Here is a 16,292-nt window from a genome sequence, read left to right on the forward strand (position 1 = left end):
TGGAAAAGACTCTGATTCTGGGAAGGATTGGGGGCAGGAGGAGAAGGGGACGACAGAGGATGAGATGGCTGGATGGCATCATTGACTTGATGGACATGAGTCTGAGTTAACTTCAGGAGTTGGTGATGGACAGGGAGGCCTGGCGTGCTGTGATTCATGGGGTCGCAAAGAGTTGGACATGACTGAACGGCTGAACTGGACTGAACTGAAGACTATAACATTCTCCCTTTCAAGTGGAAGCCACATTCTCATAGGAAATGAGATACTAAATTATTAATAGCTTACCCAGGCTTTCTCTGCCTACTATGGAACCTTAGATTTAGTGTAAGAACTTTAAAACAGTACAGTTTATGTTCATGTAAATGAAACTCTCTGGATGTTTTCTCAGCTAGTCTACAACTCAATGTTTCTGATGTTTTTAAGACAGAAAACTTCTTCACATTCAACCTGAGAGAAAGACAATGTCAAACTCAACTTAAAAGTCAAAAATATTGTCATAAGCACTGCCATAAGGTTTGCAATGTTTTAAATGTTATGGCAGAAAACTGAATTGTTATGACAAGTGAAACTACTGACAGTTTCTTATTTTAATTTCAGAATGTGCACATTGATGCTGTCTGTATTGCTATCTTGAGATCTTCTCTTTCATACAGTTTGTCTCATACAGTTCTGGTATACCTGGGCCATTCTATAACTTGAATACCAGCATCTGCAACTGCTGTTTCTCTATGCTCACTCTCAAAGAAATGGTTCTATAATACTGTATTTCTTTGTCAATAGATGACTGGCTTAATTGTCAATACCTAGTCAACTGTTATTGCTTTGTATAAGGACATTAATCAATCCTAAAACATCCACAAAATAAATGATAATAAAATTACTAAGACACATAACAGTACAGCAAATTGTATTCTTTCTAACTTGAAAATTCAAGCTCTTAAATTGTCATCCACCATAAGCTCAACTACTATCCTCTAGGTTCAAGCCACCATTATCTCTAATCTGGATTACAGTATTTACTTCCCAATAGTCTTTTTTATTTTTCCCCCTCTTGCCCCTATTGCCTAGTGTCAACACAGCAGTTGATGTGATGGAATTAATGCAAAGTTAGATCCTATTTCAAAACTCGTTTTCTCCAATTCCAACAATAGTTTTCACTTTGAGGGGTTAAAATTCTAAGTACTTGCAATAGTCTAGAAACTTTCATAGGGTTTGGCTCCTTACCCTTTCTCTGCCTTCTTTTCCTAGCACTCTTATTTCTCTTACTCACTAAGCTCTAGCCATGCAGGACTCTTAGTTGTTCTTTAAGCATAAAAAGCATGCTCCTACCTAAGAGAATAGTATGAAAAGGCAAAAAGATATGACACTGAAAGATGAACTGCCCAGGTTGGTAGGTGCCCAATATGCTACTGCAGAAGAGTGGAGAAATAAATCCAGAAAGAATGAAGAGACAGAGCCAAAGAGAGAACAATGCCCAGTTGTTGATGTGACTAGTGATGGAAGTAAAGTCCGATAGTGTAAAGAGCAATATTGCATAGGAACCTGGAATGTTAGCTTCATGAATCAAGGTAATTGCAAGTGGTTAAACAGGGGATGGCAAGAGTGAACATCGACATTTTAGGAATCAATGAACTTAAATGGACTGAAATGGGTGGATTTAACTCAGAGGATCATTATATCTACTACTGTGGCCAAGAATTCCTTAGAAGAAATGGAGTAGCCCTTGTAGTCAACAAAAGAGTCCAAAACACAGTATTTGGATGCAATTTCAAAAATGAGAGAATGATCTTTGTTCTTTTCAAAGCAAACCCTTCAATATCACAGTAATCCAAGTCTATGCCCTACCAGTAATGCTGAGGAAGCTGAAGTTGAACGGTTCTATGAAGACCTAACAAGACCTGCTAGAACTAACACCAAAAAAAGATGTCCTATTCATTATAGGGAACTAGAATGCAAAAGTAGAAAATCAAGAGATACCTGGAATAACAGGCAAATTTGGCCTTGGAGTACAGAATGAATCAGGGCAAACCCTAATAGAGTTTTGCCTAGAGAACACACTGGACATAGCAAACACCCTCTTCCAAAAACACAAGAGAAGACTCTACACATGGACATCACCAGATGGTCAATACTGAAATCAGACTGATTATATTCTTTGTAGCCAAAGATGAAAACGCTCTATACAATCAGCAAAAACAAAACCAGGAGCTGACTGTGGCTCTAATCATGCAGTCCTTACTGCCAAATTCAGATGTAAATTGAAGAAAGTAGGGAAAACCACTAGATCATTCAGGTATGACCTAAATCAAATCCCTTACAATTATACAGTGGAAGTGAGAAATAGATTCAAGGGATTAGATCTGATAGAGTCGAGATCTGATAAACAGAGGTTCACAACATTGTACAGGAGGCAACGATCAAGACCATCCCCAAGAAAAAGAAATGCAAACAGGCAAAATGGCTGTCTGAGGAGGCCTTGCAAATAGCTGAAAAAAGAAGAGAATCTAAAGGCAAAGGAGAAAAGGAAAGATATACCCATCTGAATGCAGAGTTCCAAAGAGTGGCAAGGAAACACAAGAAAGCCTTCCTCAGTGATCAATGCAAAGAAATAGAGGAAAATAATAGAATGGGAAAGACTAGAGATCTCTTCAGGAAAATTAGAGATACCAAGGAAACATTTCATGCAAAGAAGGGCATAATAAAGGACAGAAATGGTAACAACCTAACAGAAGCAGAAGATATTAAGAAGAGGTGGCAAGAATACACAGAAGAACTACATGAAAAAGATCTTCATCACCCAAATAATCATGATGATATGATCACCCACCTAGAACCAGACATCCTGGAATGCAAAGTCAAGTGGCCTTAGAAAGCAGCACTATAAACAAAGCTAGTGGAGGTGAAGGAATTCCAGTTGAGCTATTTCAAATCCTAAAAGATGATGCTGTGAAAGTGCTGCACTCAATACACCAGCAAATTTGGAAAACTCAGTCATGGCCACAGGACTGAAAAAGGTCAGTTTTCAATCCCAATCCCAAAGAAAGACAATGCTGAAGAATGTTCAAACTACTGCACAATTGCACTCATCTCACATTCTAGCAAAGTAATGCTCAAAATTCTCCAAGCCAGGCTTCAACAGTATGTGAACCATGAACTTCCAGATGTTCAAGCTGGATTTAGAAAAGGCAGAGGAACCAGATATGAACCTTCCAACATCCACTGGATCATCAAAAAAGCAAGAGAGTTCCAGAAAAACACCTACTTCTGCTTTATTGACTATGCCAAAGCCTTTGACTGTGTGGATCACAATAAACTGTGGAAAATACTGAAAGAGTGTTACATTAAGTTTTAGCTATTGCTAATTTTCATAATCCTATAAAGTCAAATTCACATAGCCATAGTCTGTACTAGGGACAAGGACAGGCTTGAACATAAGCTGATTCGATATTTTCCTTGACCTTCTTTCAGTCTTATATCTTTGTTGATATTTATTTTTAAAATCCAATTGAAACTAATAGTAAGCAAAACAAGTTCTGAATTAACTGGCAATACAAAATTTTCCAGGCACAAAGAAACTATAATCTCAATGACCACACATTGATTTTTTTCTGTTTTAATTTATTTTTATCCCAGGTACTTAACAAAATTTTAAGATAGATTCTTCATTCTTTCACTCCTTCCAACTATTATTATATCTCCTACATGCCAGGCACTATACAATTGAAAAGCCAAGATATCCTTCTATTCTCAAAGAGCTTCAAGCCTAGGAGTGAACTGAAAACAAGTAATATATCAATTGCAATGGGTATCATTATAGAATCATGTTCAGTGGACATAAGACCACCATTCATTCTGGAACTCAGGAAAAGTTAATCAAGAAGGAGAGAGAGCACCAGTAAGAAAATAACTGTTGAATAGAAGTGTGATTCATTAAGGCAGTAATAAAAAGAATGGAGTGACTTTGTCACTAACTGTGTGTGTGGAAAGGAAAAAAAAAAAAAAAAAAAGAAAGACAGCTTAGCACCCATATGTCTGACTTGGGCAGATGACATCGCCTGAGCCAGGACAGGTATCAGAAGGGAAGAAGATCTGGGGTAAAAGATAATGGATTATCACTTTTGCCAGGTAGAATTCCACATGTCTATGAGATATTAAGGTGTGAAACATATGTAGGTAAATAATGACATACTCTAATGGAGAGCTTTTTGAAATGTTTTGGACTATAAATAGAGATTTGCAAATCTCTGGAATATTATCAGAGCTAAAATAAGTATACTAAGAACAAAACCATATTACATAAAAATATATGGAAGAAATAGAAGAAAATAATATCTCAAATTCTATTTGAGCAAAGCTGTGCTTTTAGAATTCTGAAAGCAATTTATCATGAGATTATTTTATAAAACACAGTGATCAAGAATAAAGAATAATATCTAGAAGACAACTTCACAGAAAAATTACACAAAATTCCCAATATGTCTTTCAACAAAACATGGAAAAAGTCATTTGTGAAATACTTGAGTTCTAAAAAGACAATTCCACATGTTATAATATGGCATAACATAACTTAAAAAATAAGGTGTGGATAACTTACTGAAAGTGTAGTAAACATATCCCATGCATCTTATGTCTCAAGTATATGGTACCTTTGACAGACTTTTCAAAAGTTAGCTAACAATGAAGACAATTCATTGATCAACAGGGTTCTTAAAAGAATCTTGCAAAAGTAAAAGCTTTAGGAATAAAATAAGAATCTGATTCCTGACTTTGATGCTTATTAGCTATGTTATCTGAATCTCTTGTACTTACAGTTATGTCTAGTTATACGGGTTCAATAAATACTTCTTTAATAAATTAAATGAATGCATCCTCTTTGATTTCTTTCACCAGTGTTTTATACTTTTCTATATATAGGTCTTTAGTTTCTTTAGGTAGATATACTCCTAAGTATTTTATTCTTTTCGTTGCAATGGTGAAAGGAATTGTTTCCTTAATTTCTCTTTCTATTTTCTCATTATTAGTGTATAGGAATGCAAGGGATTTCTGTGTGTTGATTTTATATCCTGCAACTTTACTATATTCATTGATTAGTTCTAGTAGTTTTCTGGTGGAGTCTTTAGGGTTTTCTATGTAGAGGATCATGTCATCTGCAAACAGTGAGAGTTTTACTTATTCTTTTCCAATTTGGATTCCTTTTATTTCTTTTTCTGCTCTGATTGCTGTGGCCAAAACTTCCAAAACTATGTTGAATAGTAATGGTGAAAGTGGGCACCCTTGTCTTGTTCCTGACTTTAGGGGAAATGCTTTCAATTTTTCACCATTGAGGATAATGCTTGCTGTGGGTTTGTCATATATAGCTATATATAGCACATATATAGCACTGGTGAAAGAAGTCAAAGAAGACACTAATAGATGGAGAAATATACCATGTTCATGGATCAGAAGAATCAATATAGTGAAAACGAGTATACTACCCAAAGTAATCTATAGATTCAATGCAATCCCTATCAAGCTACCAATGGTATTCTTCACAGAGCTAGAACAAATAATTTCACAATTTGTATGGAAATACAAAAGACCTCAAATAGCCAAAGCAATCTTGAGAAAGAAGAATGGAACTGGAGGAATCAACCTGCCTGACATCAGGCTCTACTACAAAGCCACAGTCATCAAGACAGTATGGTACTGGCACAAAGACAGAAATATCGATCAATGGAACAAAATAGAAAGCCCAGAGATAAATCCACACACCTATGGACACCTTATCTTTGACAGAGGAGGCAAGAATATACAATGGATTAAAGATAATCTCTTTAACAAGTGGTGCTGGGAAAACTGGTCAACCACTTGTAAAAGAATGAAACTAGAACACTTTCTAACACCATACACACAAATAAACTCAAAATGGATTAAAGATCTAAATGTAAGACCAGAAACTATAAAACTCCTAGAGGAGAACTTGGGCAACACACTCTCCGACATACATCACAGCAGGATCCTCTATGACCCACCTCCCAGAATATTGGAAATAAAAGCAAAAATAAACAAATGGGACCTAATTAAACTTAAAAACTTCTGCACAACAAAGGAAACTATAAGCAAGGTGAAAAGACAGCCTTCAGAATGGGAGAAAATAATAGCAAATGAAGCAACTGACAAACAACTAATCTCAAAAATATACAAGCAACTCCTACAGCTCAGTTCCAGAAAAATAAATGACCCAATCAAAAAATGGGCCAAAGAACTAAATAGACATTTCTCCAGAGAAGACATACAGATGGCTAACAAACACATGAAAAGATGCTCAACATCATTCATTATCAGAGAAATGCAAATCAAAACCACTATGAGGTACCATTTCACGCCAGTCAGAATGGCTGCAATCCAAAAGTCTACAAGCAATAAATGCTGGAGAGGGTGTGGAGAAAAGGGAACCCTCTTACACTGTTGGTGGGAATGCAAACTAGTACAGCCGCTATGGAGAACAGTGTGGAGATACCTTAAAAACCTGGAAATAGAACTGCCTTATGACCCAGCAAGCCCACTGCTGGGCATACACACTGAGGAAACCAGAATTGAAAGAGACACGTGTACCCCAATGTTCATCGCAGCACTGTTTATAATAGGCAGGACATGGAAGCAACCTAGATGTCCATCAGCAGATGAATGCATAAGAAAGCTGTGGTACATATACACAATGGAGTATTACTCAGCTATTAAAAAGAATACATTTGAATCAGTTCTAATGAGGTGGATGAAACTGGAGCCTATTATACAGAGTGAAGTAAGCCAGAAAGAAAAACACCAATACAGTATACTAACACATATATATGGAATTTAGAAAGATGGTAACAATAACCCTGTATATGAGACAGCAAAAGAGACACTGATGTATAGAACAGTCTTTTGGACTCGGTGGGAGAGGGAAAGGGTGGGATGATTTGGGAGAATGGCATTGAAAAAAAAAATGAATGCGTTCAGGACTTCTTTAAACATAAAACAGACCCCCTAACTAATAAGCCCCCAAATTCCTTAAGTTTGTAGTAAGGTATAAACAGCATATATAAAGTCCTGTAAAGTATCTGGCCAATAAATTAATAAACTGCACTTCTCTTACTTTATGTTTCCTTGGTTTTTCTTAATGGTTTAAAGAATATACCTTAAGAAGAATCTAGGTTTGCTTTAAAAAATGGAGAAGTACATTACTAAATGGAATAAGCCCACGATTTTAAGGTTGCTAAGAATATAGTCTTTTTTTGTTCACTACTTTTATCTGTAGTAGAAAGAGTCAATAAATATTTGATTAAAAAGTTGATAAAAAATGCTCTGAATACGACTCTCATTTAAAGTGGTAATTTCACTTGATTGGAAAAAAAAGAAAAACTTAAAGATATACTTAAACAAGTGGATGCAACTTTGTCTTCCACTGTCTACTATTTCAAATCCATCATGTCACTGTATCTCTGTAGATATGTTCAATGAATTTTCAAACCATCATTATACCTTTTTTTTTTAAATGCTAGAGGGCAATCACTTTTATATTCTGTCTGTGAATAGCTCATATTTGTGTTCTTGAGTCATTCTTACAGTTTCTCCTACAATACCCCTTAGCACAGTTTTGTCCCAACGTATTTCTGAAAATGAAAATGAAAAACTTCTACAGTGAGAGAAAAAAGTTTAGAATGCCAAACCCCTTTTTCCTCTATCCTTTTTACAGAATAAATTTCATATACTAACAAAACTTGTATAAATACTATGCACCTATGTATGTGTAGGTCTTTTTATAAATATGAAACAGGAAAATCTTCCAGTTATAAAACATATATATATATATATACATATACATATATATATATATACACACACATATAGCTTCCCTGGTAGCTCAGATGGTATTGTGGCCTGGAGAATTCCATGAACTGTATAGTCCGTAGGGTCACAAAAAGTAAGATAAGCCTGAGTGAGTTTCACTTTGAGATAGATATAGATAGATATATATATATATATCAGATCAGATCAGTCACTCAGTCGTGTCCAACTCTTTGCGACCCCATGAATAGCAGCACGCCAGGCCTCCGTGTCCATCACCAACTCCCGGAGTTCACTCAGACTCATGTCCATCGAGTCAGTGATGCCATCCAGCCATCTCATCCTCTGTCATCCCCTTCTCCTCCTGCCCCCAATCCCTCCCAGCATCAGAGTCTTTTCCAATGAGTCAACTCTTGGCATGAGGTGGCCAAAGTACTGGAGTTTCAGCTTTAGCATCATTCCTTCCAAAGAAATCCCAGGGCTGATCTCCTTCAGAATGGACTGGTTGGATCTCCTTGCAGTCCAAGGGACTCTCAAGAGTCTTCTTCAACACCACAGTTCAAAATATCAATTCTTCAGTGCTCAGCCTTCTTCACAGTCCAACTCTCACATCCATACATGACCACAGGAAAAACCATAGCCTTGACTAGACGAACCTTTGTTGGCAAAGTAATGTCTCTGCTTTTGAATATGCTATCTAGGTTGGTCATAATTTTCCTTCCAAGGAGTAAGCGTCTTTTAATTTCATGGCTGCAGTCACCATCTGCAGTGATTTTGGAGCCCCCCAAAATAAAGTCTGACACTGTTTCCACTGTTTCCCCATCTATTTCCCATGAAGTGGTGGGACTGGATGCCATGATCTTCATTTTCTGAATGTTGAGCTTTAAGCCAACTTTTTCACTCTCCACTTTCACTTTCATCCAGAGGCTTTTTAGTTCCTCTTCACTTTCTGCCATAAGGGTGGTGTCATCTGCATATCTGAGGTTATTGATATTTCTCCCGGTAATCTTGATTCCAGCTTGTGTTTCTTCCAGTCCAGCGTTTCTCATGATGTACTCTGCATATAAGTTAAATAAACAGGGTGACAGTATACAGCCTTGACGAACTCCTTTTCCTATTTGGAACCAGTCTGTTGTTCCATGTCCAGTTCTAACTGTTGCTTCCTGACCTGCATACAAATTTCTCAAGAGGTAGATCAGGTGGTCTGGTATTCCCATCTCTTACAGAATTTTCCACAGTTTATTGTGATCCACACAGGCAAAGGCTTTGGCATAGTCAATAAAGCAGAAATAGATGTTTTTCTAGAACTCTCTTGCTTTTTCCATGATCCAGCGGATGTTGGCAATTTGATCTCTGGTTCCTCTGCCTTTTCTAAAACCAGCTTGAACATCTGGAAGTTCACGGTTCACGTATTGCTGAAGCCTGGCTTGGAGAATTTTGAGCATTACTTTACTAGCATGTGAGTTGAGTGCAATTGTGCGGTAGTTTGAGCATTCTTTGGCATTGCCTTTCTTTGGGATTGGAATGAAAACTGACCTTTTCCAGTCCTGTGGCCACTGCTGAGTTTTCCAAATTTGCTGGCATATTGAATGCAGCACTTTCACAGAATCATCTTTTAGGATTTGGAATAGCTCAACTGAATTCCATCACCTCCACTATCTTTGGTCGTAGTGATGCTTTCTAAGGCCCTCTTGACTTCACATTCCAGGATGTCTGGCTCTAGGTCAGTGATCACACCATCGTGATTATCTGGGTCGTGAAGATCTTTTTTGTACAGTTCTTCTGTGTATTCTTGCCATCTCTTCTTAATATCTTCTGCTTCTGTTAGGTCCATACCATTTCTGTCCTTTATCGAGCCCATCTTTGCATGAAATGTTCCTTTGGTATCTCTGATTTTCTTGAAGATATCCCTAGTCTTTCCCATTCTGTTGTTTTCCTCTATTTCTTTGCATTGATCGCTGAAGAAGGCTTTCTTACCTCTTCTTGCTATTCTTTGGAACTCTGCATTCAGATGCTTATGTCTTTCCTTTTCTCCTTTTCTTTTCGCTTCTCTTCTTTTCACATCTATTTGTAAGGCCTCCCCAGACAGCCATTTTGCTTTTTTGCATTTCTTTTCCATGGGAATGGTCTTGATCCCTGTCTCCTGTACAATGTCAGGAACCTCATTCCATAGTTCATCAGGCACTCTATCTATCAGATCTAGGCCCTTAAATCTATTTCTCATTTCCACTGTATAATCATAAGGGATTTGATTTAGGTCATACCTGAATTGTCTAGTGGTTTTCCCTACTTTCTTCAATTTAAGTTTGAATTTGGCAATAAGGAGTTCATGGTCTGAGCCACAGTCAGCTCCTGGTCTTGTTTTTGCTGACTGTATAGAGCTTCTCCATCTTTGGCTGCAAAGCATATAATCAATCTGATTTAGTGTTGACCATCTGGTGATGCCCATGTGTAGAGTCTTCTCTTGTGTTGTTGGAAGAGGGTGTTTGTTATGACCAGTGCATTTTCTTGGCAAAACTCTATTAGTCTTTGCCCTGCTTCATTCCGTATTCCAAGGCCAAATTTGCCTGTTAAATATACATATATATATAACTTTCATAGATATATACATATATATATACACACACACATATGCATTTTTTAGGAAGTTGAATTATTTTGAAAAAACAGTGAGGAAACTAAAATGCCAAGTAAATGAACCACCAAGAGACAATAATCATATTTTAAGTCTCAAAGAAAGATCTATGATTAAACATTATTGTTCCTCTTTTTATTTTACATACGTTGGCTATTGGATATGTTTGGTTGGATATACAGATACTCACAAATTCTTCAACTCTAAAAGTTTTAGAGGATAGGAAGAAAACAACAAAGTTCATATAAGCTGAAATAGCTGGCTCTTCGATGGAAAATTGCCTATGTACTTCCTGCATTCACCTTCTGTTTTCCTCATTCTTTTTATAAATAGGTATGAATACAGTATGCATATATTCATTCATCACTCTCCAAATATTTGAGCATAAATTATGTTCAAGGCACTGTGGAATTCACTTTGCAGAGAAAAAGAAAACAGGATGGCATGTTAATGTCAGAGAAGAAATAAAAGCAAGGGAAAAAACGGGACCAAGAGGGTAAATAAAAGGTGCACTCCATAATGAAAAAATAATGATCATGTACCTTTATAAAATTAATAAAACAGAATATATGTATAAGGAAGACACTGTCAGAGATGCAAAGAAAAATGGACAGAAACACAAAATTTAGGAAGATTTTAGCATGCCTGTTTATCAGCTATATCAGCATGAATAACCTCAACTGTATTAGCATGAATAAAAATATTTGATAAATAGAAATAAGATAAAAATAAGATAAAAAGGTATAACAAAGTTGACTTTTTGTATGTATATGTACGTGTGTGCATATATATATTTTTACGCATACGCATGCCTGCATGATAACTTGCTTCAGTCGCATCTGACACTGCGACTATGGACTGTAGCCTGCCAGGCTCCTCTGTCCATGGCATTCTCTAGGCAAGAATACTGGAGTGGGTTGCCATGCCCTCCTCCAGAGAATCTTCCCAACCCAGGGATCGAACCCACATCTGTATGTCTCCTGTGTTGCCAGGCAGGTTCTTTACCACTAGTGCCACCTGGGAAACCTCTCTCTCTCTCTCTATATATATATATATATATACACACATATATATGTGTGTGTGTATATAATCTGTATCTATTTATTATACATATATTTAAAATCTGTATCAAAAGTTTTGTCCTTTATACAATAATCTATACTGACTAGCATTCACACTTTTATAATATTGGGCATATGACAGGACACTAAGATATTTTCACTGAATTTCAAAAACTAGATTTTGTGGGCCAAATATATATCTATACCATAGCGGGGGGAATGAACAATGTTCCAACCAGTTGAAATTACATTTTTCCTAAATAACTTTGGGAGTAAAAGGAAATCAGAACTATCCAGCCATGAGGAGCCTAAGGAGAAATAATTACTTATGTCTTAATAACATAATGTTATTCTACATGTGGTATCCAGAACAAATGACATTAGGCAAAAACTAAGGAGATATGCATACAATATAGACTTTAGCTAATAATTACATATCAATATTAGTTCATTAATTATGAGAAATATACCTACTAGTATCATATAATAATAATAGGAGAAATTGAGTGTGTTGGGGATTGAGAGGTATATGGAAACTATATTTCTTTCAACTGAAATTGCTTATTTCAAAAAGGAAATCAGGTCAGTTAGACCATAATGTAAAAAAAAAAAATAATATGCATGAAACTTCCTAGAAATACTTCCTAGGTAAGTATTTTCCCAGAAAATGGTATTTTCCCAGAAAATACCATCGCTACATTGAAAATATTCTAGAGACTAAGAAAGGATGGCATATGTCCTAATCTATTACATGAAAAACAGAGTAGGCAATGGCACCCCACTCCAGTACTCTTGCCTGGAAAATCCCATGAACAGAGGAGCTTGGTAGGCTTCAGTCCATGGGGTCGTGAAGAGTTGGACATAACTGAGCGAATTCACTTTCACTTTTCACTTTCATGCATTGGAGAAGGAAATGGAAACCCACTCCAGTGTTCTTGCCTGGAGAATCCCAGGGACGGGGGAGCCTGGTGGGCTGCCGTCTATGGGGTCACACAGAGTCAGACACAACTGACGCGACTTAGCAGCAGCAGCATTACATGAAAAAAAACCTAAATACTGAAAATTGTTATTACTCTTCTCTCCCCACCTCCTGCAAAACAAACACAAAAGGCTTTTTATTCTAGTTCAAATGACCACATTTCATCTGGTCCATAGTCTTCTCCTGGCTCACTAAACAATTACCTTTTCCTTCTTACGGTTGTCCAAACATATCTAAAAAGCCTAATCTCTACTCAGAATTTCTCTATCAAACACACAAAGAAATTTCTAAGAAAAAAGGAATAAATAATGAAAAAGAACATTATTTTTTGTATGTCCTTAGCAATACAACCTGAAAAGGGACAGGAATACTATTACTTTCATACAGTATAGTTTTTACTTATAAATCTGAAGAGAATACACTGACAAAAACTTAGAACAAATGAAAGATCAGTCAGTAATAAGATAAACATACAAAGTCCTGTAGCTTTGCTGAAAGACAACAACTGGTTCAAAAACATAATTCAAAAGATGTCCCATTCTCAGTAACAACCTCTTTCTTACATTTAAAAAAAAAAAAAAATTACTCCCACTGCAGGCACTAGCCCAAGCATGAAGTGAACTATTGGACACACAAAGATATTTAGGGTCATTATCCCAGTCTTTCATTTCAAACCTACACTTGTCTTTGATCTGGTTTCTGACCTGTCCGTAATTTAAAGCTCTGTCCCATTTTATCACCCTCTCTACTTTTCCTTAAACCTCACCTTTGTTTTTGTTTTCTCAGGCTCATAGATCAATGCATTTTATCATCAGTGTGTTGGGCTGTTTCTAGTTTTGAATGTTTCAATTGGTCATGATGAACACCTTGAGACAGACCCCTAGTTCTAGCCCCAGCCAGTACATACCTGGCCCACTTCATTTCCCTAAGGGAACCTGAGAGTCACTATAGTGTGTTATTAATAAATATAAAAATGACTGGCACCATGTCCAGCCAATAATAGAAAGTGCCTGACAAAAGTTAATGGCATCTGAATCTGAATGACTTTCAAATTTCTGTACCCAGAACAGGATTCTCTTCTGAGTTTTAGGCCTGAAATTTTCTGTAGATGCCGGTGCTGGATATTCCCATCTAGGAGGCTTACCAGAACTGCAAAATAAACTCCAAGGTCAATTGTGTTAGGCAGTACATTTCTACTTATAAGCAGAAGAAACCAGCTTGAGCTAGTTGAAGTAAAAAGAGGACTTAATTACAGGAATTCGAGATAGGAATGCAGACACCACACAAGTATGAGAGCAAAGAGTATGTTCCCTCTCTTTTCCTAGTTGTTTCTCTCTGCATACCTGCTTCAATCTTCTTTCTAAAGAATAACTTTCTAGCAAGGTTGTAAGTCCCCTAAAGTAAGTGGATTAAAGGAGACTGTCAGCTCTCAAATTCATATTATAAAGGTCCCAGCTACAAATATATTGACCCTGGTTGTCTCAATCTTAAATTCTGCAAGATGCTGCTGCTGCTAAGTCGCTTCAGTCGTGTCCTACTCTGTGCAACCCCATAGACGGCAGCCCACCAGGCTCCCCCGTCCCTGGGATTCTCCAGGCAAGAACACTGCAGTGGGTTGCCATTTCCTTCTCCAATGCATGAAAGTGAAAAGTGAAAGTGAAGTCGCTCAGTCGTGTCTGACTCTGCGTGACCCCATGGACTGCAGCCTACCAGGCTCCTCTGTCCATGGGATTTTCCAGGCAAGAGTATTATCTGGAAGATGACCTCTAGTCAAATAAAAAATGGCCAGGGGGATAGGGTCAAATTTTAAATTTGACTTAGGATTCCACCTCTGTAAAAGTGAGGGTATGGGGGTAGCAGGGACTAATTATAGAAGGGATTGTGACCTGAGCAAACATCCTAATTGGTGTATTGTACATAATCCCAAACTAGAGTGGTGTATCCTAAACTACCCATCCCAAATTATTTCCCCAATTTTATTAATAAAACATGCATTTTCTTCTTATAACTTAGGTTTAAATATTTTCCTGTCATGGAAGTCATTTTTCATATCTTTCATTGTTCCTCCCAACCAATGGCTGTACAGGCTATATTTTCAAATTATCTCCTTTTACCCCCATGCCCACTACCTTGATTCCAGTAAAGCTCCACTGTTCATTCATCTACATTTCTCTAATAGTGTTACAACAGGTTTTTCTGCCTCCAGACTTTCTCTGCTCTAAGACTAAAGCTTTGTGGTTTAAGAAGAAGCTAAAAGATAATTCTGGAGAGGCAGATGGGAGCCAAATCATCTATGAAGCTGGGTAAATTGGAATAAAGACACTGTGTTGTATTAAACACACTGGGAGGCCACTGGAAAATTTCAGGCATAGAGGTGATTTTAGTTGTGGGGAAAAATGGAAGCAGGGAGAGCAGTACTGAGATTAACATCAGCAGTTTGAATCGGGCAGATAGTCATCTATCTGTCTAAGGGGGATCATCTAATTATGCCATTCCCTACTTGAAGTCCTGTAATGGGTTCCCATTACCTATGTGTGTCTGTGTTAGTTGCTCAGTCTTGCCTGACTCTTAGCAACCCCATGGATGACAGCCTGCCAGGCTCCTGTCCGTGGAATTCTCCAGGAAACAAATCTGGAGTGGGTTGCTATTCCCTTCTCCAGGGATCTTCCCAACCCACAGATCAAACCTGGGTCTCCTGCATTGCAGGTGGATTCTTTATCATCTGAGCCACCAGGGAAGCCCCCATTACCTATAGAATAAAATTAAAATTTTAACAAAGCTCCAAATCTCCTTTTTCAATTCTATTTCCTATCATACCATTATGTATTATGCCCAACATTATAACCACACCAGATTTCTCATAATCCTTGAGCTCACCATGTATTCTCACACATTTTTTTGATGTGTGTTCACAACGTCAACATAGCCTACAATGCTTTTCTCACCATTCTATGGTATTAAAAATCCCACTCATATCAAGGCCAATACCTCTGTCACACCATCTGTGGAGCTTTCCACTACTCTGCCCAATAGAATTAACTCTTTAACCTTCTATAATTCCATAGGTTTTGTGGATCCTAAGTTCAGTATTTTAATACAGCAATGATTTGCATAGATAATCCTTCACCTTATTTGATTTTGGCTCCTTGAGGGGAGAAATTAAGAATTATTTTTCATTTGCAACCTCAGCTCTGTCTGGCATAATTACTGTAGATATTAAAAAAAAAAAAAAAACAAGAAATAAAACCTCTTATTCTATGAACACATGGAACAAAAATATGGGAATATAAAACTCTCATTCTACCTAAACTAGAACGTAAGCTCTTAGAAGGCAGACACTATATGTATATTAATTTTGCACTTAAGTTAGTAAAACTGGACTTAAGAAATACTTGGCTGTGGTGTGTGTGTGCTAAGTCACTTCAGTCTTGTCTGACTCTTTGCTACGCTATGGACTGTAGCCCTTCAGTCCATGGGAATTCTCCAGGCAAGAATAAAGGAATAGGTTGCCATGCCTTCCTTCAGGGGATCTTCCTACCCCAGGGATTGGACCCACATATCTTATGGCTCCTGCGTTAGCAGGCAGTTTCTTTACCCCTGAGCCACCTGAGAAGTCCACTTGGCTATTGTCACACAATCTAAAATTTGAATTTGTTATCAACTCTATTCTACAATAAAAAAGACAAATGTGTCATTCAAACATCATAAAAGCATTAGCAATTCAAGGAGAATTAATCCTATATTCATGGATCACATTTTATCTAATTTCTATTACTCATTAACAAAATCATAGAATTATATGGAAGGA

At 37.2% G+C, this 16,292-nt stretch overlaps 1 protein-coding gene across 1 annotated transcript in view; it reads right to left on the reverse strand.

Moving 5' to 3' along the window:
- Positions 1 to 16,292, reverse strand: part of FOXP2 (forkhead box P2) — a 624,182-nt gene that overhangs the window by 472,703 nt on the left and 135,187 nt on the right. The gene's annotated exons all lie outside the window — the stretch shown is intronic.

Source organism: Bubalus kerabau, chromosome 8 (assembly GCF_029407905.1).
Source record: "Bubalus kerabau isolate K-KA32 ecotype Philippines breed swamp buffalo chromosome 8, PCC_UOA_SB_1v2, whole genome shotgun sequence".
Taxonomy (NCBI): domain Eukaryota; kingdom Metazoa; phylum Chordata; class Mammalia; order Artiodactyla; family Bovidae; genus Bubalus; species Bubalus kerabau.